Here is a 22662-nt window from a genome sequence, read left to right on the forward strand (position 1 = left end):
GTTGTGGTGTGGAGCTGGGCGTGTCTGTTCCTCGGGGCGCATGGATTCTCCGGGGATCCGCGAGGGTTTTCCTTGCAGTGTTTTTAGAGCCAGAGTGGTGCAAATGCCATAGCAGTAGCGGCTGATGTCCTATTACTCAAACAGAAGATGCTTTTCATTCATTCACACATTCACTACTGTGTTACGAGCGCGCTTCGTGCGTTTGGCGTGTTTTGTGTCGCAGGCTGAAAGCAGCATATTTCTTTGGTGCAGATAGGCTCCTGTAATGATGCAGATGTCTGTTTGCACGTGCCATATACGATAATAATACATATTACAGTGATAATGCTTGTGTCGGTTTGCTGGCTGTACTTTGAAGCCGTTGTTGTAATGATAAACTTGCCCTGAAATATGCAGTAGTGGAACGTAACAAATTACAAATAGTGAAGTGCTGTGCTTAAGTATGCATTTAGGTATCTACTCTACTTTTTACTTTTACTCCAGTACATTTGAGAGCAGGTATCTGTACTTTCTACTCCACTACATTTTTGAACTTGCTGAAAAGGCTGAGGGTTTATAGTTCAAGCTAACTAAAATATACAAATAAAAAAACTGCTAGAGAAAAAAAAAAATTACTCAGTCGTTTCTGTTGAACAAAACTTAGCACAAACCTTTACTAAAATCCCAACATTTGAAGCTTTATTAGACCTAAAAATCTGCGTTAAATACTTTTACTTTTTACTCTTTAAGTCCACTTTCAAACAGGTACTTTAATGCTTTTACTACAGTTTTTATATGTGATATATTTACTTTTACTTGAGTTTTTTTGCCCCTGTATCTGTTCTTTTAGTCAGGTAACAAAACTGAGCACTTCTTCCACCAATGTAAACATGTCATCTCCCTTCATCTCCTGTGCCGAGCAGAAGTGGAGACATCTTACAGCACAAGCTCAGGTTCAGATTTCTACACAGTGAGTAGAGCAGATAATACAGATAATATACAGTTGAAATACACAGGCCTGGTTCTTTGATGGCTCAGCTCTTCTAAACATTCAACTAATATTAAACTTTACGTAAATGTGCCTGTACATGTGGGCTGTGTGTATGACCTGATAACAAGCAAAAGCTGTGTTGCCTCTCCACAGATCTGACCTGTAATGTTTTTAAATAATGCCTCAGACTTTGATAACCAAACACAGCCCTGCAAATACACACCCTGCTAAAAATACAACTTCTGCCTAAATCAAGTAAAAAACATGACGAGATTAAAGTGCTGACGACATGACATAATCCAGATTATTACACCGTTATGTGGAGTTATTAGATTAGATGTTTACTGGCTTCGTTCCAATGGTAGTGTTAGCATCAAACTGTAGGTGCCAGGATGAGATCAGACCAGGAGGAGAAAACTAGTGTTGAAATACATAGACTCGATACTCAAAACCGGTTCAAATACCACTATGATTATAAAAACACGATGATAATAAAAACACTCTTTATTTAGACAGGAAAGGTTCTTTTCTGACCTTTAAATGTGACTTTTTTAGTATCGATACCTGTTCAAATCTGTATCTAGTTTCGATTCTAGTTTTAGAATCTGATTTTCAATACTCTTGACAACCATAGATGAGACTGCTGCAGAGTTTGATCCGACAAAAAAATGGGAATAAAACAAGCGTCCCCAAACACAGGAGTGGGGCGGAGCTGAGAGAGAAACAACGTGGTTTTATTTTATGATCTTTTGGAAATGAGGCCAGTCTGTGATCATGACAAAGTATCAGATAAACAGAAACAGCAACCAAGCACAGTTCTCGTGGGATTTCATAGACCCGCCTGGCTCCATATGGATGTTATTTTTTTGCCTTTGTCTTGCATTATTCAATTATGTGTTATTATTAGTCCAAATCCATCAATCCCTCGAAAAAGGGTCTTTTTAACAGGTCTTTTTTACTTTCAGCAGGGTCACATCTCCTCAGATATGACCTGTAACTTGGTTAGGTGGTGCCAGTAAACAGCACTCAATACTGATTCTGATGCCACGATGATAAAAACAAACCATTCTTTAGACAATATAATGTGATTTTCAGCATTAAATTGTAGTGCTTTCTTTTATATATCCATGTGGCCTTATATCTGTGTAATCCTTCAGTGGTCCAGGTAGGTTCCACAGTGGTCCATGGGTGTGTAATAGTCTATGTGGTCTTATAATTTGTTCTGATACAGTTCAAGATCATTCTAAAGCTATTCAGGAAAGGTTCATTTCTGTACTGTGAATGTGACATTTTTAGTATCGGTACCTGTCCTGATACCTGATATCTATGTATCTGATTTTCGATACTTTTGACAACCCTACTGCCAGCTCAGATTATGTAATTTAGACTTCAAATTGCACAGTATTAGCGAGAACATAGATCCACAGCTTTTGTGGTGAGGCAAGTGTGATTTTTCCTTCTTTTGTGATAAAAATACACAGAACAAACAGTGAAACAAACATAAAGCTGTTGTTAACCCTATACACTATAATTTAAATGCAACTTGCTATAAAAGTATTCAGAACACAGTACTCTGATTAGATCATGTATCTGAATACGTAACAGAAAAGATTTTACTGCAGGTATTCAGTAGTGCGTAACTAAATAAATACATATTCAAAATATTTCTCCATCCCTGGTAATTAGTGCCTGTATGTATGTATATATGTTTTGAGGCGTGCTCGTGCGTCAGAGTGTATACTGCTGTGTTGTGTTCGATGTTAAACAGCAGAATCAGTGGCCTGAGATAAAGAGCACATTTGGTGAAACCTTCAGAGACTGTGGCCCTGCTGGGACTCAGGCTGGCACTAATGTGTGTGCAGGCATGTAACCACAGCTTCATAAACACACAAGCCCTCATATTAAAGCTATGTTCTGCTTAAATGAGCTCAAATCCTTTGGTGTTTATACACACTAAACAAGTCAACAGAAGAATAGCAAATGATGAAATATATTGTTGGCAGAGAATGTATCAGCTCTGTATGGGGCAGTATGTAATCTGCTAACGAGGGCTGTAAGTAGGCCTGTCATGATAACACATTTTGAAGTTCCATATATTGCTGTAAATATATACGATAAACAATAATATCTGAAACTCATTTATACCACTGACACAAAAACCCAAGAGCAGATTCAAACCACAAAAACTCTTCTAAATCTACAATATCTGTACACACTCGTGTGTCAATGTCTGTGATCTTATGCTTGTTCTGATACAGCTCAAGATCATTCTAAAGCTATTCATGAAAGGTTTATTTCTTTCCTGTAAATGTGACTATTTTAGTATTGATACCTGCTCCTGATATCTGATATCTAGTTTTGATACAATCTGATTTTCTATACTTTTGACAACCCTACTTCCAGCTTAGATCATGTAATTTAAGCTTCAAATTGTACTATTAGTGAGAAAACCACAGCTCTTGTGGTGAGACATGTGTGATTTTTCCTTCTTTAAATAATCCAGTTATGTTCCCAAATCATTCAGCCTTAGTAAAAAATACTTCCTCCAGTTATAATTGTCTACACACGAATCAAACCCAGTAACATATCATTTTGTTTATAGTAGTAAATATTTTGTCCTCATTACTGTCTTTAATGCAGTATTCTCATTATGCAGACAGCCCTGTGTCACATAAGAGCGATCATGAGAAGTCTGGAGTAAAAGAGCCTTTGTAATCCAGGTTTACTCTGACACTTTAAGCTGATGTGTCATCTGCTCTCACTGCCCCATTCACCCCATTCACTCTGTGCATGTGTGGAGCTATTAAAAGAACAGTATGGAACTCTCTGGAGGTGGAACGTCCGCAGATTCCATGGAAATTGAAAGTTAAAGCCATATTTTGGAATATTCTGTGCAGATAGCTATGTTTTATGCCATACTGGGGAAGATTATAGCCAACATTTCCATGGGAACAAGTAGAAGGGCATAAGAGTCAGGTTTATGGACATGCAAGTCATCTCAGAGTAGTCTATTATAGTCTGGGTTTTTTTGGCTAAAAAGCTCCTGGACCTTTAAGGTGTTCTGCTTTATCTCTGGTACCTGGTAACAGACTACCACATAAGTACAGCTATAATATACATTTTGTTCATTGTAAAAAGCAATAATAATATATATAATATATATATTTTTGAAGACTATAGCTTCACACTTGAAAACACTGAACATGTGTTTGCACAAGCACAAGGCTGTAGGTGGGGCTAGGGGGTAGGTAGAAACAGAAATTCTCAAAGCACTCAAGCTTCAAATGCAGGACAAGACAGGAGGAAATATTCAACCTATAACAGTGAGGCCAACTGTTTGAACATGATTAAAAGTACTTTTCTCTGTAGATTGTTAGTGTGAATTATTATTTTTCATGTATCTGAGCTAAATTTATCTCAATATATCTGCCCTTGTACAGATTGTAAGAACAAAAATGAGATCACTATACTTTCCGCATCAAATTAAAAAGTGTTTTATCACAGGAAGCACCCTGTTAGCATGCTAGTTGTTTTTCCAAACATCCAAACATAATTAGGATGCTCTGAATGCATAAGGTAAGTGAGGGATAACTTTGGACCACTGCAAACTGTTCAAAATGTTCATGTTCAGGTATAACGCTTTTCCATGAGTTATTTTTATTTTATTATTTTTATTTTATTATTATGTGTCAGGTAGAGTACAAACACAGTACAATCACTGTTGTATAAAACTGAATTTAAGCCATATATACTGCCTTTAACTGTCTTTAAACTCCTGTAGGGCATTAGTGGAGCATTGCATCAGAGGGCGACAGTGCTGTTTGTTTTGTCCATCGTCTCCATGGAGATGAGAGGGACACAATAGACTGGCCAGTCGGGATGTGTGATGTTCACAAGAATTTATATTGCAATATTTTTTGTAGCATTAGCAGTAGTAGCAGTAGTAGTAGCAGTAGCAGTAGCAGCAGCAGAAGTAGTAGCAGTAGTAGCAACAACAGCAGCAGCAGTAACAGTAGCAGCAGCAATCGCAGTAGTAGTAGCAGTAATAATAACAGTAGCAGTAGTAGTAGTGGTAGTAGTAGTAGTAGCAACAATGTATACAATTACAAGGTACAGTCTTGTTTGGGAGATTACACCAGGCTCGAGATTTTGTGTCTTTATGAGTTGTTTGACAGCTGTAATTATAGACAATACTGTATACTAAATGTTCAAATTTTGCATATCTCCAAAACAACTATTCTGATATTATTTGTTTTTCGATATATATCTTCCGCCCCTGCTTGCCAAATCCCTGCTGGTCCACTTCCTAATACTTCCACTGCTTACATGCTCTAAAACCGCCATTTTGGATCTGTGTGTGTACAAGGATGGTGCCGTAGGTTCTGCAGTGTGATCGGATTTGCAGCTGTTGTGGACTTTGATGTTTGTCTTTGAGGGTTTGTGGAGGAAGAGGAGGCATACTGATGATGAAGGGGTCGCACTGGAAGTAGGCCTGTCACCATAACACATTTTTGAGATATCGCTACAGAGATGTTCTGCGATAAACAATAGTATTGAAACTACTTTAGGTCACTGACATGAAAAAATTATGTGGGAAAATCCCAGTGAAACATTTTTAAATAAAATAAATAAAGAACTGAATGAAGCAATAACTGGCCACAGAAGTTACTTTTTGAGCCCTCTAATGCTGAAATCTTATTGTAATACTGTATGGCAAAAATACATAAAATCTCCACAATTCTACAAATAAAATTGTACACACGATAAATATTGAGCCCCAAAATATATTACAGTATCCCAGCTTTAAATATTGAATGATGTGGTCTTTATTGTGACAGGCCTAAGTGTAACTACAAAGCACCTCCCCATGCACAGCTCTATTTATTTTGCACACATTCAGTAGTAGTAGTAGTAGGAATAGTAGTAGTAGTTGTCATAGTAGTAGTAACACTGGTATTAGTAGATCTAGTAGTAGTAGTAGTAGTAATAGTTGTTGTTGTAGTAGTAGCAGTAGCAGTAGCAGTAGGAGTAGCAGTATTAGTGGCAGTAGCAGTAGTAGCAGCAGCAGTAGTAGTAGTAACAGTGGTATTAGTAGATCTAGTAGTAGTAGTAGTTGTTGTAGTAGAAGCAGTAGCAGCAGCAGTAGTAGCAGTAGCAGTAACAGTAGTAGTAACAGTAGTAGCAGTAGAAGTGGAAGCAGTAGTAGCAGTAGCAGTAGTATTAGCAGTAGTAGTAGGAGTGGAAGTATTAGTGGCAGTAACAGTAGTAGCAGTAGCAGTAACAGTAGCAGCAGTAGTAGCAGTAGCAGTAACAGTAGTAGTAGCAGTAGCAGCAATAGCAGTAGTAGTAGCATTAACAGTAAGAGTAGCGGTATTAGTGGCTCCTCTGTGGGTCCAGTAGCAGTAGTAGCAGTAGCAGGAGTGGCAGTAGTAGTACACATAGCCTCATTCACTCTGAAATGACTCTGCAGAGAGTGAAATAATGATCATAGAGTCATTTACAGGACCAGCCCATATATCGATCAGGCCATTTAACAGCAATAATCATACTGGCTTCTGGCATTTCCAAACTCTTTAATAACAGTATTGAATCCCAAGTCACCAATATCAGTTGCTCCAAAGACCTGTCAGATCAGCCATAAGCACTTACACAGCACATAAATACACAAGTACACAAGTTTGTACTACTACAATATATCAAAACGTTTTAGCATTTTTGATCAATTCACTGTCATCAGCTCTGTTAACCTATCAATCAATATTACACCCTACTTGGGGGTATTACTTGGGGTTTTAAAGAGGGGGTATTTTACTTCTATGTGGTATTAAAGAAGGGGTATTTTTTTTTTACTTTTATGAGGTATTAACTGTAACACATAACATTTAGATCACCTTATTACCTTTTATTGTTTTGAAAATGCGATATTTGCCCAAAACAATGTATTAACATGTTTTATAAGTTTCACTTTCGTTTTTGATCCTCTGAGTCTCGCCTCCCTTTAGTCTTTGCACTAAGTCAGTCCCCCTTCAGGTTTGTGTCTAGTTTTGTATCATGTTTTTGTATATTTATGGAGAATTGTCGTGTTGGACCATGGGTGATGTAGGCTTGTGGGCAGAGCCTTGTATAGGGTCTTAGAGGTAACTGTAAAGAGGGTTGGAATAGGACCCAGATCACTAGATTACTGAAACATATATGGATGACATGTAAAACCCCTCAGACATGTTTTTGATGAGGTATCAGCGTTATAACATGGTTGAAAGCTAAAAAAAAACTCTTCGTGTTTCATTCTTCTCGTTACTTATTGCAGTTTTTATTTGTCATTTAGGTGCACTATGTAACCTTTTTGATGGAAGGTACACCATTTGCTTGTCACCACGGAGATGGTATTGCTTTGCCTGGAATGATCCACAGTGTGGCATTAAACTTATCCATCTCCATGGAAACAAGCAGGTGACGCCACGTATCCCTCAAATTCACATAGTGTAAGTGGAGTCCTGTTGTAAATAAATGCAGAGACACAGATCGATGCCCTATGAATAATACAACAACGTTTACAGGGTTTTCCATTGGCTCCAGCAAAATCTGCGCCTCAGCATTCTGAGCGTTTTGCTTGTGCTCTGAGCATCAGACCACAGCAGGTCACATTATACACTCTACTAGTATTATTATCATTTCAAACTCAATTTCAATACTAAAGAACAGACTCAACTAGGGATGCACCGATCCAGATTTTTCAGTTCCAATACTAATATCAATACTTTGTTTTTTTTGTCTGTCGATATTCAATATTAACTGATACTAGCATAAGGACTGAAAAAAACATTTTATTTCCATCCAAATACACTTAACTTACTACAACATTAATTAAATTGTGTCATTTATCCAGCAGGTAACTGATAGGCCAACATTTGCCAATATTTAGTCTTATTACATCCACTAAAAGGCTCAACCAGAATATCAGATGAACCGATGTCATGAAACCAATACCCGATCCAACAATATTCAATACCAGTACCAGTATCAATGCATCACAACACTCAATACAAATTCTGATACAAAGATAATAAAAACACTGTTTCTTTATACACCACGGTATACACCACGGTATAATATGAATATGATTTTCAGCATTAAATGGTAGTACTTTCTTTTATATTCTCATGTGGCCTTATATATGTGTAATCCCTCAGTGGTCCAGGTAGGTTCCATAGTGGTCCAGGGGCGTGCACTAGTCTATGTGTCTTATACTTGTTCTGATACAGCTCAAGATCATTCTACAGCTATTCAGGAAAGGTTCATTTCTGTCCTGTCAATGAGACTTTTTTAGAATCGATACGTGCTCAAATGACTATCTAGTTTCAATACTAGTTTTAATAGTGATTAGTATCTGATTTTCAATATTTTTGACAACCCTATTACCATGTATCACCGTGTATTACCGCAATTTTTGAAGTACCATGATTTCCTCCACAAACAAAATCTCTGGTCTTATTCTGTTCTGAAATGTCCCTGTGTGTGTCAGATGCCCTCCCTGTCTCTCTGTGGGGTCTTATTCTGTACAAAAACTGTTAACCCTGTAGTATAGATCTGTACAAACATGTTCTGAAATGTGATTCTTGTATTATTTTGCCAGGTCATGTTTCAGTCTTTTTTCTTCTGGACAGGTGAACTTAAGATGTGAACTTGGAACAGAATACTATTATTAAAACAGAAATTGCAATTCTAACCAATGAAATATCAGTTAGAATTTTTTGTCCGAAGCTGTTCAGCCTAAACTGTTACATCAGGTCTTTGTGTACTACAGGAAACAGACAAAATATAGACAACACTACACTATAATATCTACTGTAAAATCCATCCTCCACTCTCTGCTCTGCTCATGTTCACCTCTCTCCCTCCTCCTTCCTCCCTCTCTCTGAGCCGCTCCTCCATTTTGGCTCCTCCCCTGGCCCCTTCCCTCCTCCCCTCCCCTCTCTCCATCTCCTCTTCCCTCTCCTCTTTCCTCTTCTCTCGTTCGGATGTTCGGATGCCCTCTTCCACACTTGCGGCATGGATTCTGGCCGGGAAGCAGGCGAGGGCTGGGTGGAGGACCAGTGGGAGAAATGGTATGTTGATATTAGCATGTAGCATGTGTTAGCTTGCACATCTCTGCTTGTGTTTTAGCTTGACCTTGCCTCTCTGTGTGGGTTTGAAGATGCTAACCCACTCTCTTGCCGCTACTTGTCAAAACACGGGACAGTGCGCGTCCTTGAGGGAGAAGCAGGGAGGATGTCGATGTCTTTTGGCCCCGAGGAGCGTGCAGCAAAAGCACTTTAAAATCCTATTGGAAAATCCCATTCAAATAAACAGCTGACAGAGCTGCTGTAGTGTACACAAGTATACACCAGGTTCATACATTACAGACTTCCAGTGTTCACATGTTCAAAGATTTGTGATATTTTCATAAAGGTAAAAATTTTTTTAATTCAGCTCCATGCATGCGTGGCAGTTTGCCCACTGATCCAAAGGTTGCTGGTTCAAATCCCGCTCTCGACATAAACATCATTGGTTGAATGGTCCACTAACCCAGAGGTTGGTGGTGCTATTCCAGTTACCACAGATGATGAATGCTGTTGTTGTGTCCTTAGCCAAGACACTTTACCCGCCTCGCCCCCAATGTCTGTGTACACTGGTGTATGAATGTGCATGTGAACGGGTGAGTGGTTCCTTGATGTAAAGTGCTTTCAGTGCCTTGAAGGTGGAAAAGCACTATTTAAAAATGTGACCATTTACCATTATTGTGGGTCTTGTATTCTTGGTTTAAAAGTGGTTTCTGTTTTTTTTTTTTTTTTCATTTTGTTTTTTTTGCTGGGATGAGTAAAGATTTTGAATTAAAACACTCAGAAATGGAATTAAAGTTATTTTTGGCAATCCAGAAAAAAATGTATGTCCAAAATGTGCTGCTTTTTGTTCTGCTTTACAGTGCCATGTATCTTTTGAATACTTTTTAGCATTTGTTAATGAAAAAAAAACAAAACAAAACAAAAAAAAAACAAAACAAAACAAAAAAAACTTCTTATGTTACCTTAGATGATCGTGTTACATGTGTTTAAAATTCTATATTTAAACTATATAAGATTTTTTGCAGTGCTTTACCTCTCTGCTCAGTTGAAGGTCCAATTCCCTGGCTATAATGACAAACCGATTAATATAAAAAAAAAAAACCTTTTGGCAACTAGGTCTACATATTTGTTACACTCCCATGATCCAACCATGAGTGCAAACTTATGTGTTTTAAGACTAAGATTATTCATAGAACTAGCTGACAGTGAGGTCAGTGTGCTTTACCTTTAATGCATTAAAGCCTGTTATAAATGATGAGGGTGGCAGAGTGGTTAGCATTCCTGTTGCTCTTTTAGTGGGTTGAAGGTTTAATTCCCTGGTGCTATAGAGCAGTTGATGATGTGTGTCTGATGTGTTTCTGCTGTAGTCCTCTTGGTGTTGTTACTGTGACTTGACATAAGCTAAAAATACTGCCATTGATTTTACAGTAATCTAACTGGAACTGATGGCTCTTAAGCTGCAATCTTTTGAGGAAGTGATTGCAAATTGCTTTATCGTAGGAAAAAAAATCCACTTATTTGGTTGTTGGTGGCAGAGTGGTTAGCTTCTATTAATAATAAGAATATGTAAAGTATGCACGGATCATACATGTGCATGATTCGAATGTGTCCTTCCATTTAGGTGGAGCTCCTGTCGTGTTTGTGCTGGACAGTTTGAACTTTCACACTGTTGAAGTCTGTTGGGGGGAAGACTGGTATCTTGACAGTTTGAAATGCTAAAGACACAAAGTGAGCATGTTTAAATATATAATCAAAGTCACAGCAGAAAAGCAAAGAGCTTCAAAGCTTGGCACATCCAGACTGATATGTCTGTCTGTGTTTTTTACAGAGAGGGATATCAGTTTGGTCACCACTCTGTCTGTTGCAACCTGCTGGGCTCAAACACAGCCAAAGTGTGTGCTCTGGATCACAATAGTATTGTTTAGGTTTAGGTTTACTTAGGTTCAGGCTTGTTCTGGATGATATACACAAGAGTCACAATGTAGCTTTTCAGGTGGAGGGTCTCCATGGAGATGCTGTTGTATTGCCTGGAATGTTCCACAGTATGGCATCCAGTTACATGTCAAAAATATGTGCATTCTTCTGGGAATGGGTCGTCTCTCCACAGACTTGGCCTGATGCTTGTCTCCATGGAGATTTCTTTATATCAGTATTAAGCCCACAGGAATGTATTGTTTTCACCACAGACTGTATAAAGAAGTATACTAAGTGAGTGTGACGTTACCCATAGCGTTGGGCTCCAGTCAAATGAAGCTCATTGAGGCCAGCAATTATAGGGGCCAATTTGGACCTGAGTTCCATATTAAAGAGACAATCCAGAACAAGACTGTTGAAAGTAACACCCCTTCGCACTGCTGGTTTAGCAGGGAGCGGACGCTTAGCAACGTGGTCTGTCAAACCTGTTGCTAACGCTAGTGGGAGCAACTTCAGGGAAAGAAGGCACCTGATTTGTCTGTTATTAATGTTCATATCTTGATTTAAAGACACAAGAGTGAAATAAAAACCCTAGGATCATGTAGAACATTTTAAGCCCAAAATGATGAACCTGACTGCAGGGACCACAGTTTTTCAATGTAAAGTGTATTGGAGCCTAGTCAATGGAGCCAGAAGTGTGCCTATTCTCACTTCTGATTTAGAACACGGTGGTTAGCAGCAGGTTAGCCATTTATATATACAGGCTGCAGTGGAACATTCCTGGCATATAGTGTGATTGGTGCCACTTGGCTGTCACTGTTGGTGTTTAGTGCTGGCAGGGAGTCACACTTTGGACTCAGAGCTGCATGAGCCTTTAATCTCACCACAGGAGCTAATGCTATCACTAACGCCTACATCACAATTAGAGACAGGAGGAACCAGGAGCACGCCGAGAGGACAAAAGTGTGATTTAAAATATGTGGACAGGGACACACTGGAGTCACCTGCCTTGACCCAGTACGTATATAATGTCTAAGCAGCTCATGAGGTCGAAATAAGTTTGCTATGTATTGTCTACGTCTAATTAGAAAGCATTTTATTGTGTGATAATCATGAAGTGCACAGTTAGCATGCTTGTTGTTGTCAGCATTAATGTCCTGGCCTCTGAAAGTTGTGAAAACTCATCACAGTGAGTAATTAGGATACTCTAAATGCATAAGGTAAGTGAGGAATAACTTTGGACCACTGCAAACAGTTTGAAATGAACTAGTTTTCCATGTTTCTTAGACAGTAAAACTCAGGTACAGAGCCTTTCATTAGTTCAAAAATCAAATGCGAGTCAACATTTTTTATCTTTATTTTGCCTCAAGTACTGTGTGTGAAGCTGCACATTTAGATGGAAAGATCATATTGACATTAGGGAGTGATGCATATTTAATCATGTACAAGATTCTGGCATTTTCTGCTGCAGAAACCAGCCAAGACTCTTAGTTTTGCAGTAAAAAAAACAAAAAAAACAAAAAAACTGTGGATTTTTATAATGCAAAAAATAAAGGTTAGGTTCTAGACTACATTCTGTGTTGCTCAGCCCACAGTTCTAAAAAAAAAAAAAAATCTAATTGTTTTCAGATTTACAATTTGCAGTTCAGATTAATTAAGTGCACATTTTAAACATTATATAAGATGCAATAGTAATAATCACATTACCTGTCTAGCCAGAACCACACGCTCTGACAGAACTTTACAAAGACATATCTGGAACTGTATCCTGTCTCCACTATTTCAGAGAGATGATCCATTCGTGTCAAAAAAAACATGGCACCTTAAATGTAAGGGTTAAAAATAATTCAGAGGACTCAGGTCAAAGAAGTTATAGATTTTATTCTGAATGACATGAGGATTTTGGAGAGGAGAGGTCTTTTTGAGAGACATGTGATACAAATGAGTGTCTGTGGTTGGATGTTTCCGAGTTAGGATAGTTTATTCACGCTCTGTGGTTTGATTCCAGACCCTTGTGGATTTGAACAGAATGTAGAAGGGAATGGTCAGGGAAATAATCACGTGCATTTCAGCATGTCATTACAGACCTTGATATTTTAACATAGCATTCCTTGAAGAAAACAACAATCATATTATCATACAATCATATCTTCCGCTCTCACAGGGGATAATAAGCTTGAACTTAGACAATAGATTAGATAATAGAATGTGATTTTCAACATTAAATGGCAGTATTTTATTTAATATTCCCATGTGGCCTTATATCTGTGTAATCCCTCAGTGGTCCAGGTAGATTCCATAGTGGTCCATGGGCATATACTAGTCTGTGTGATCTTATACTTGTTTGGATACAAGTATTAGTATCTGATTTTTGATATTTTTGACAACCCTTGTAGACATGATAGTAAATACAGTGGTCCCTCGCTATATCGTGGTTCACCTTTTGTGGTCTTGCTGTTTCGCAATTTTTTTGTGTGCAGTTTTGCATGCTTTTTACAGTGTATGAACGTGCATTGTGTTCTGCGTCCTGATTGGCTAAGTGACTGTAGACCATTGTCAATCAATCTCCTCCGTGCCGTGTCTCCTGTACAGTACAGAATGCATTCAGACAAATTTATATAAATGTTCCATCGACACTACAGCGGAGCGGTGCCAGGACGAAGAGGCACGATCAGAGGAACTGTGAAATACACGTGAGTCAATTAATTAATTAAACAAGAGAGAAATGTAAGAACCCTTTACAGCCTTAAAACATATATAATAATTGTAAAACATAAAGCTGACTACTTCGATTTTGCCTATTGTGGGTTATTTTTAGAACGTAACCCCCTGCGATAAAATGAGTGCAGACTTTTCCCATCGTTGTAACCAGTACTATCACTATCTGATCGTGTTTAATCTTACCTCTCCCATTACAATTGGTTGAAAGATGATTTTTTTTAAGTCTTGCATAATATAGCTATAAAAATACCCAGTCAGACTCTTAAACCCACTGAGCTGTGTGCATCTCCAGATGTGGCAGATGTGCATCTATGGTGAAGTCAAAGGTCACCAAATCTTATTTAAACCTGCTCCAATCTGAGGATTAGTCTGAGCCATGGAAAATGCGGAAATACATCTCAAGAAATGAACCCAATCCAGGTCAGAATGCAACTAACCCCAACTCATAAGAAAATATAGCACCAGTGAAGACAGGCTGAACCATTTGGAAATATACACATTTCTTTTGTATTTATTTGTAAAAATGCAGATTAAACTCACGAGTAACACGTTTAATCTCTCTTTGTATAAATACATTGTTTCCTTGTAGTTTTTGTATGAACTCCCTCTGCAGGTGTAGCCTTGTGAGTGCAGTTTGGGTCACATACTTAGAGATACATACGGTAATAGTTTTTAGAACTTTTGCCACGCCCCATTTTTAATCGACAGATCGATTGGCAGGACCTGTCTTTAGTCTACTACCCTTTTGTTAGGTCTGCCACAAAGTCACAAAACGCAACCGAGATTTATTTAAAAATATGTAAGCTTATTTTTCTTTAACATTACATAATTGATAACTTTATGAAACATGGTGCAATGTATATTATTTATGTTTTGTTAAAAAGGTTTGTCAATGGATAGTGAAAATGGGGCACTTTTCCTATGAAATATAATGTAAGTGTCATCTGGAAATTTAACAATTACTAAGATTAGTAAAGTTAAAGTGCTGAATACTGATATCTGTTTCCCTCCTTGCTCATTGTTGATAATTATTTTGAGAAATCATTAATGTGATCAGTGTCTTGCAACGTGATCAGTGTGTTCACATAGATGATTATCATTTATCATTATTAATAATGTATAACTAAAGGCAAACTGAGAAAATTTGTTATTTCTGAAGAGCGTCTCAAACTGGTAGCCCTTCCTATGACTCAGTGCCCATAAAGTAGCTCTCAGGTTAAAAAAGGTTGGTGACTCCTGATATAGACAATAAACAATAATATTGAAACTCATTTATGCCCCTGAAACTAAACCCAAGAGCAGATTTAAACCATATATATATGTACATATATATATATATATATGACCTGACGTTCGTGACCTGCAATAAATAAACATCGGAATGACACACTTTAGTTCTTAGTTTGCATCTGTAATGAGTCATAGAAATTATCAATTCAACTTTTTATGACTCAAATCTTATATAGCCATTTGTTGTTTATTTGTTTTTTTTTATGGAGGAAATCTTCTTACTTCAAAAACTGTAGTCTTTGTGATCGCTAACAGTGAAGACATTATAGTTTTAACAGCAGGTTAAAAATCCAGGTTTGTTTTATCACATATGATCCTTACTGGGATTACTAACAGTTCTATATCATTATTTTAAATTGTGTTCATTCATGGCTGTACATCATTGATCTAAAAACAACTTATTAATTCAAATGGGTTTATTGACTGGTGTCCAAAATGACTGAATAGATTCTGACCTTCCCTTTAACCCTTTGTCACAGCTCAGGGCCACTGTGCTGGACTTATGAAATTGAGTGTTTGAAATTTTGAATTGAGTGTTTGAATTTTTTTTTTTAACTCTAACTCTAACTAGAGCTTTAGCCAGAAAAATGGCTGCTAACTCCCAAGTTGATTAGATCATAGATGTAACCTACTACATTCAAATAGTGTAGTCATAACTATAGCAGTTCCATACCAGTTCCAAGTTAACTTAGAGGTCGGATCTGTAGAGAGGCGAGCCCGCTTACTGTATGAATACCTGTTTTTCAAGGCATTTTTGAGCAATAAAAACACATTAATCACCACAAGATTAGCTTAATGCTATACTGTGGAACATTTAAATCAGAGCAATAACCTCTCAGTGAGATAAGCAGGTGGCGGACTCTCTACCAGAAAAGTTCCGTAGTGCACCTTTAAGTCCGTTCAGTATTTGTTTTCTCTTACCTCCGCTTGAAGGATGCTGAGTGACCATGGCTGTCGTGCGCTGACCACGGCTCATTAAGTGTGACGTTGTAAATTGCCTCGTCTCCATGGTCCCCTCTCTGCTCTCATAATGCAGTGCGGCAGAGGTCACCCTGTCCTGTCCCAAACCGGGTGCTTATCTCGGGACATTTCCTCAGGGCCTCATCCACATCTCTGTCCCCTTCTGTCCTCTGCCCTTCACAAGTTTTAATTCTAAGTTTTATGTGAATTTGTGGAAGGCATAAACAAAAACATAGATCATTTTTGTTACTTTTTTTACTTTTTTTCTTGTCAGGATTTGACACATGGAAGAGAATTGAAGTTATTTATTTCATGTTTTGCCATATTCTTTGTCGTAACACCATTACAGATTCCATTTTGTGTCTATAATTATAGACGTTGTGAAGGAGCTTGCTAATATTGGGACAGCGTTCAGAGTTGTATTGATTGTGCTGTCTCTGGGGCTCTTGGATTGCATTATAGTGGACAGATAAAGTTACATGTTACTCTAAAAAAGGCACAGCGACCTCTCTAAAGCGTTTGGGGAAATATGACCCTGTGAAGGTCTGGGATAGGGAGAGTAGTGTTTGAACTGGAGTAAAGAGTCATTGGCTTCTTGTGTCCTGTCTATGGGTCTGATTCAGTTCATTTAAAACCTTCATTCTTGTGTTCAGTCTTATTCGTGTGTTTCTTTTGTTTTAATATAGCATTATATGCTGTTCCTAGTCCTTTTGTGGCATAGACCAACCTAGGGAAATTTGCAGATTTCTGGTCAGAAACGTCTAAATCTAAGTTTGCAGTGCAGTCAGTGAGCTATACAATTTCCAGTAGTTGGTGACATCACACAGGACTGCCCTGTTTACAGCCACATGTTTCTGATCACAAACACCTGGCTGCAGGGGTGCAATCTGAACTGTAGATATCTATTAGACCAATCCTCATATGACCAGACCATAGATTGTATAAATAAGTGGATTAAGTGAGTGTGACGTCACACCCACCATAGCGTTCGGCTCCAGTCAAATGAAGCTCATCGAGGCTAGCAGTTATAGGGGTAAATTTGGAGCAGAGTTCCATATTTGGAAATCCAATGACGAGTATCATAGTAACCAAAGAGCCAATCTGAAGTGAGACTGTTGAATGTAACACTGTCAATCAAACACATTGCTAACGCTAGCAGGAGCAACCTCGGGGAAAGAAAGCACCTGATTTATCTGGGTCATGTAGAGCAGACTAATGAACATTTTAAGACCAAAATGAAGAGGCTCACTGCAGCAGTTATGGAGAGAGGGGCGACAATTTTTCAATAAAAAAGAGAATTGGGGCCCGAGTCGATGGAACCAGAGGCATGCCCATGATCACTTCCTAGAGGCTGCTTGCACATTAGCTATGTCCATTTATATATACAGTCTATGGTCCTCCTCTCCCCTCACTCTTTTCTTTAGTCCAAAGTCACTGCCCAGTTTAGCAGCTCTGTTTAAAATGTGGTTGTTTTGGGTGTTAAGTCCCACTTTAAAGCAGCACTATGCAACTTTTCTAGTGGAGGGGCCAACACCTGATTGTCTCAGTGGAGATGTTATTGTGTTGTCTGGAATGTTCCACAATATGGCATTATCTTATCTTTTCATGCAGACAATCACCAAGCACCAATATATTGTCCATTCTGTTTGCTACTGCCTTTGCACATGTGATAAGCCTACTTTTTATATGTGCAATGTAGAGAGAAATAGACTTCACCTCACAGAAAACCTCTGAAAACTCCTATTCCCTTTACAGTCTGAGACAATAGAAACAGTGTTGATGGACTGGCTCTACATTGCTCTCAGGCCCCTGATGCTGATGGGGAAAACTGAAAATCTGCCTGAAGACATCATTAGAGCAATTTAACCCATCCTAATGTTTAAAAAGCTTCCTATCTTCTTTTGTTCTTACCATAACTGCCTAAGGTTAGAGGTTAAGGTTGGGGTACACTATATTTGCCTTCTGCATTTGACCTGTACTTCAGTGTTGCTGGGGAAACCTGTCTGAAATCTTAATGAGGCTGTCCACGTTCTGGGGGCATCACCACTACATAAGTTTTGGTATTTGCACTTGGTCTCTCCCCTCGTTCCTCAGGGCCTTATCATGTGATAAACAGATGTTGAGGCCTGTACAGTGGCACAACTGTGGATGAGTGCAGCTACCTTGGCTTAAATGTTGTTAGAATGCTGAGATATTAGCCTGTCTAAATGACGTCAGCATGATGAGATATTAGACTGTCAAAATGATGTTAGCATGGTGTGACGTAAGCTTGTCTAAATGACGTTAGCATGATGAGATATTACCCTATCTAAATGATGTAAGCATAGTGAGATATTAGCCTGGCTAAATGATGTTAGCATGGTGAGATATTAGCCTGGCTAAATGATGTTAGCATAGTGAGATATTAGCCTGGCTGTGCTGCAGGTGGTTCCTCTGTGGATAATCACATTTATAGCCCTGTGTTTGTCTCAGCTGTAACAGGATAAATGGATCAGCCCTGGACAATAACATGGAGAGTCGTTCTGTTGGAGACACAGGTTACCTTTATGTACAGTATTTTTGCATTATTAAGGGCCTTAGATCTTCTAGTTCAGGGCTAAGTGCTAGACCAGGGGTGGGCAAACTTTTTGACACATGGGCCACAGTGGGTTCTAAAATTTCACAGAGGGGCCAGGAGATATATATATATATATATATATATATATATATATATATATATATATATATATATATATATATATATATATATATATATATATATATATATATATATATATATATATATATATATATATATATATATATATATATATATATATATATATATATATATATATATATATACATACACACACATTAGAGATTTGGCCTGTAACATGTAGCAAAGCATGAATATATACAAATTGTTTTTCAAATGCATTCATGAAATTAATAATTAATTTATTAAATTTCACACAGCAGAAAAAATTTGAAGAAGGTCACCTATTTTGATATAATTTGGTCACGTTCAGTGGGCCGGATTAATAAGGCCAAAGGGCCGTGTGTGGCCTCCGGGCCATAGTCTGTGCTAGACACTAGATCCTAACAGCAGGTTCTTGAAGTTCTCAATTCAGTTCAGTCCATCCATCCATTTTCTTCCGCTTAGCTGCCGCACTGTAAACAGTGTTGAGAAGTACTGCTTCCCCTTCCTGAGGCGTCGGATGGTTTGCCAGAATTTCTGTCAAGAAAACTCTGTTCTCGACACGCTGTTTTACCAATAAAGACTCAAAACAGGTTTAGACTTATTTACTCTGATCAGAGGGGATCAGAGGGAAGGAGCACAGAAGAAACCACACGGACGTGCTTCCATGAAGTCTGCTCTGCCTATTCCACCACCTCCTTCTCAACCAGCCTTTTTATTAACAGTTTGACATTCCAACAATTTCCTTATCTGCCAGTAGAACAACATCCCAGACCCCTCCCCACATTCAAACGGCCTTTCTGCTATCTTAGGTTACTCATCTGTTGACCATTCAACTTTTCACTCAGTTCAATCACTTTACGACTTGATTATACAGACTTGTAGTTTCTCAATCACACCTGGTTAGTCTGTAACACAATATAAACACACAATTCATTAATGATAAAACTAAAAGCATCATTTCATTCACAATTTCTTTGAGGCCATCCGATAGTCCTCCTCCATGGCCTCTCCAAACTCCTCCCAACCCCGAGGTTTTGCCACCACAACAGCACGAGCCATGGCACGCTTGGCCTGACGGTAGTTGTCAGCTGCCTCAGGAGTCCCACAAGACATCAAGGCTCGATAGGACTCTTTCTTTAGCCTGACAGCATCCCTTACTTCCAGTGTCGACCACTGGGTTTGGGGATTGCTGCTGCAACAAGCACCACAGAGCTTCGGCTGCACCGGCAAAGAACATGGTCCACTCAGAATCCATGTCCCCAGCCTCCCCCCGGGATCTGAGAGAAGCTTTCCCAGAGGTATGAGTTAAAGACCCCCCTGGCAGAGGGCTCTGCCAGATGTTCCCAGCAGACTCTCACAATACGCTTGGGCCTTCCAGGTCTGTCTGGCTTCCTCTTCTACCAGGGGATCCAACTCATCACCAGGTGGTGATCAGTTGACAGCTCTTCCCCTCTCTTCACCTGAGTGTCCAAGACACGCGGCCGGAAGTCAGATGACACGACACATGAGCTAGGGTGTCCTGGTGCCACGTGCACTGATGGACACCCTTGTGCTCGAACATGGTGTTTGTTATGGACAAACTGTGGCTAGCACAGAAGTCCAATAACAGAACACCACTCGGGTTCAGATCAGGGTGGCCGTTCTTCCCGATCACGCCCCTCCAAGTGTCACTGTTATTACCCATGGTCATTGAAGTGCCCCAGAAGAACAACGGAATTCAGTTCAGTATATTTTTTAAAGCCCAAAATCAGAACAGCAGTTACCCCTTAAGGCTTCACAAGATCATTGATTTAACCAACAGAAAAGCCAACATGGGTCATAGAGATGAACCAACACAGTTCTGGTCAAATGAACCTCTGAAAACATGAAAACACACATGTTTGACCTTTGTGGTGTCAAGTTTCTGAGCCTACATTTTATGAATACGTATGGTCCAGTGATGTATTCTGAGGTTTACAGCTGGTGAGGCAAAGTGGAGGAGGCTCAAACACCGAAAAGCTTGTTTGTATTTTGGGAAATGGTAATTGTTTTACATATCATTTTTCCGCCTTCAAGGCTCAAAGTGCTTTACATCAAGGAACTACTCACCCTTTCACACACACAATCATTCACCAGGGTACACAGACAGTGGGGGCACTATCACTATTTTCTAATTAACACGAAAGGTTGAAGAAAGAAAATAAAACATTATATATATATATATATATATATATATATATATATATATATATATATATATATATATATATATATATATATATATATATATATATATATATATATATATATATATATATATATATAAAACTGGGTAACCTGCTAATGCTAATAGTTGATTGGTTAGGTAATCCTCCTGCTCATACTTGTGAACAGAATCTCAAGACATACAGTTCATCATGTATATACTCATTATTTCTTTAGTTGTAAAAAGGCTCAGTTAGTGAACTTTGCCTTACCTCCCTCCCCTGTCATTCATGTGGTCCATTGACTGTACATATAAGTGGACATAGCTAACCTGCTAGCCCCTGTGTTCCAAATAGGAAGTGAGCATGGGCACACTTTTGGTTCCTTCAACTCTGGCTCCAATTCACTTTACATTGAAAAACTGTGGCCCCTCTCTCTCTCTGTAACTGCTGCTGTCAGGCTTATCATTTTGGTCTTAGAATGTTCATTTTAACCCACTCTACATGATCCTGGTGTTTTTATTTCACTATTTTGTCCATAAATCAAGATATGAACATTAATAACAGATAAATCAGGCTCCTTCTTTCCTCGAGGTCACTCCCGCTAGCATTAGCAGTAGGTTTATTGACAGACAGCTCAGCACCTGCCCCCTGCTAAACCAATGGTGTGAGAAGGATGAGTCGTTACCTTCAACAGTCTGGCTCTAGATTGACTGTTTCGTTGCTATGATACACATGGTCAAAATTCCAAATATAGAACTCGGCTCCAAATTGGTTCCTATAACTGACCTTCATTTGACTAGAGCCGAACTATGTGTAATGTCACACTCACTTAGTCCACTTCTTTATGCAGTCTATGGTGTGGTCAGTAGACATAACCAAACTTTTAGTAATAGACTTCAGCCTACAGCCTGATCTCATGTTTGCTGTTGACACTCTCACATCTGCCCTGTTTTCTCAGATGGCTGTGGACTCAGGGATCACATGTTGGTTCTCCTCTTACCTTGGTCTTAGATTAATCCCCTTGTGGTCCACAGAAGTGGTTACTGAACACTACTCCAGGGCGTTTTTCTGGTTCAAAATACTCCACAGCTGTCCACCTACTAAAATGTTACCAAATCACACCTTTGAGTATAGAAATAGGTCTACACTGTGGCAAGATGTCTGCCACTGTCTGGTTCTGTTGAGTGTTTTGCATTTGTTTTATCAGGACATGCTGACATGGTAAATGATTGAATTAAATCCATGTTTGAATCCATTAGAGCTATACGCCTTTAGTCGTTTAATCAGTTGATGGGGTCTGAGTCTTGTCTTAGTCAACGAATCAGTTTATTTTGATGATAAGGATTTATCTGGGACAACAGCAGAAAGGAGGAGTGAGTGAGTTAGCTGAAGATTTGGTATTTTTTGGTATTTATATGTAGATTAAACTCATGATTCATAAATTTAGATCTGCATAAATAGTTGTTTTTGCATGAACTCCCGTGCAGGTGTAGCATTACGACTGCAGTTTTGGTCAGATACAGAGAGATACATAATCATTTGGGGAGCTTTTGCCATGCTCCCTTTTTAATCCATCAGCAAGACATGTCTTTAATCAACTCAAAGAACTGTTTAAGGTGCAGTTATCAATAGGGTTCATTCACATTGTAGAATTTGGTGATGTCATAGTTTCAGATGTTGTACAGGGGCCTATATAACTCTATGGGAGAGCTGAAACTCTACAAATGTTGAATGTTATCTTTTGTTTGGGATTGGCTCCACAAAACTGCAATATTAATCTCATGCATTAACATCATTTCAGCTGACTACAGTCACATCTTTGGGGTTGAATAATGC

General features: G+C 38.7%; 1 protein-coding gene across 1 annotated transcript in view; it reads left to right on the forward strand.

The window, feature by feature from the left end:
- Positions 1-22662, forward strand: part of LOC117393778 (C-Jun-amino-terminal kinase-interacting protein 1-like) — a 58741-nt gene that overhangs the window by 211 nt on the left and 35868 nt on the right.

The sequence above is a fragment of the Periophthalmus magnuspinnatus genome, chromosome 3 (assembly GCF_009829125.3).
Source record: "Periophthalmus magnuspinnatus isolate fPerMag1 chromosome 3, fPerMag1.2.pri, whole genome shotgun sequence".
NCBI classification, from domain to species: Eukaryota; Metazoa; Chordata; class Actinopteri; order Gobiiformes; family Gobiidae; genus Periophthalmus; species Periophthalmus magnuspinnatus.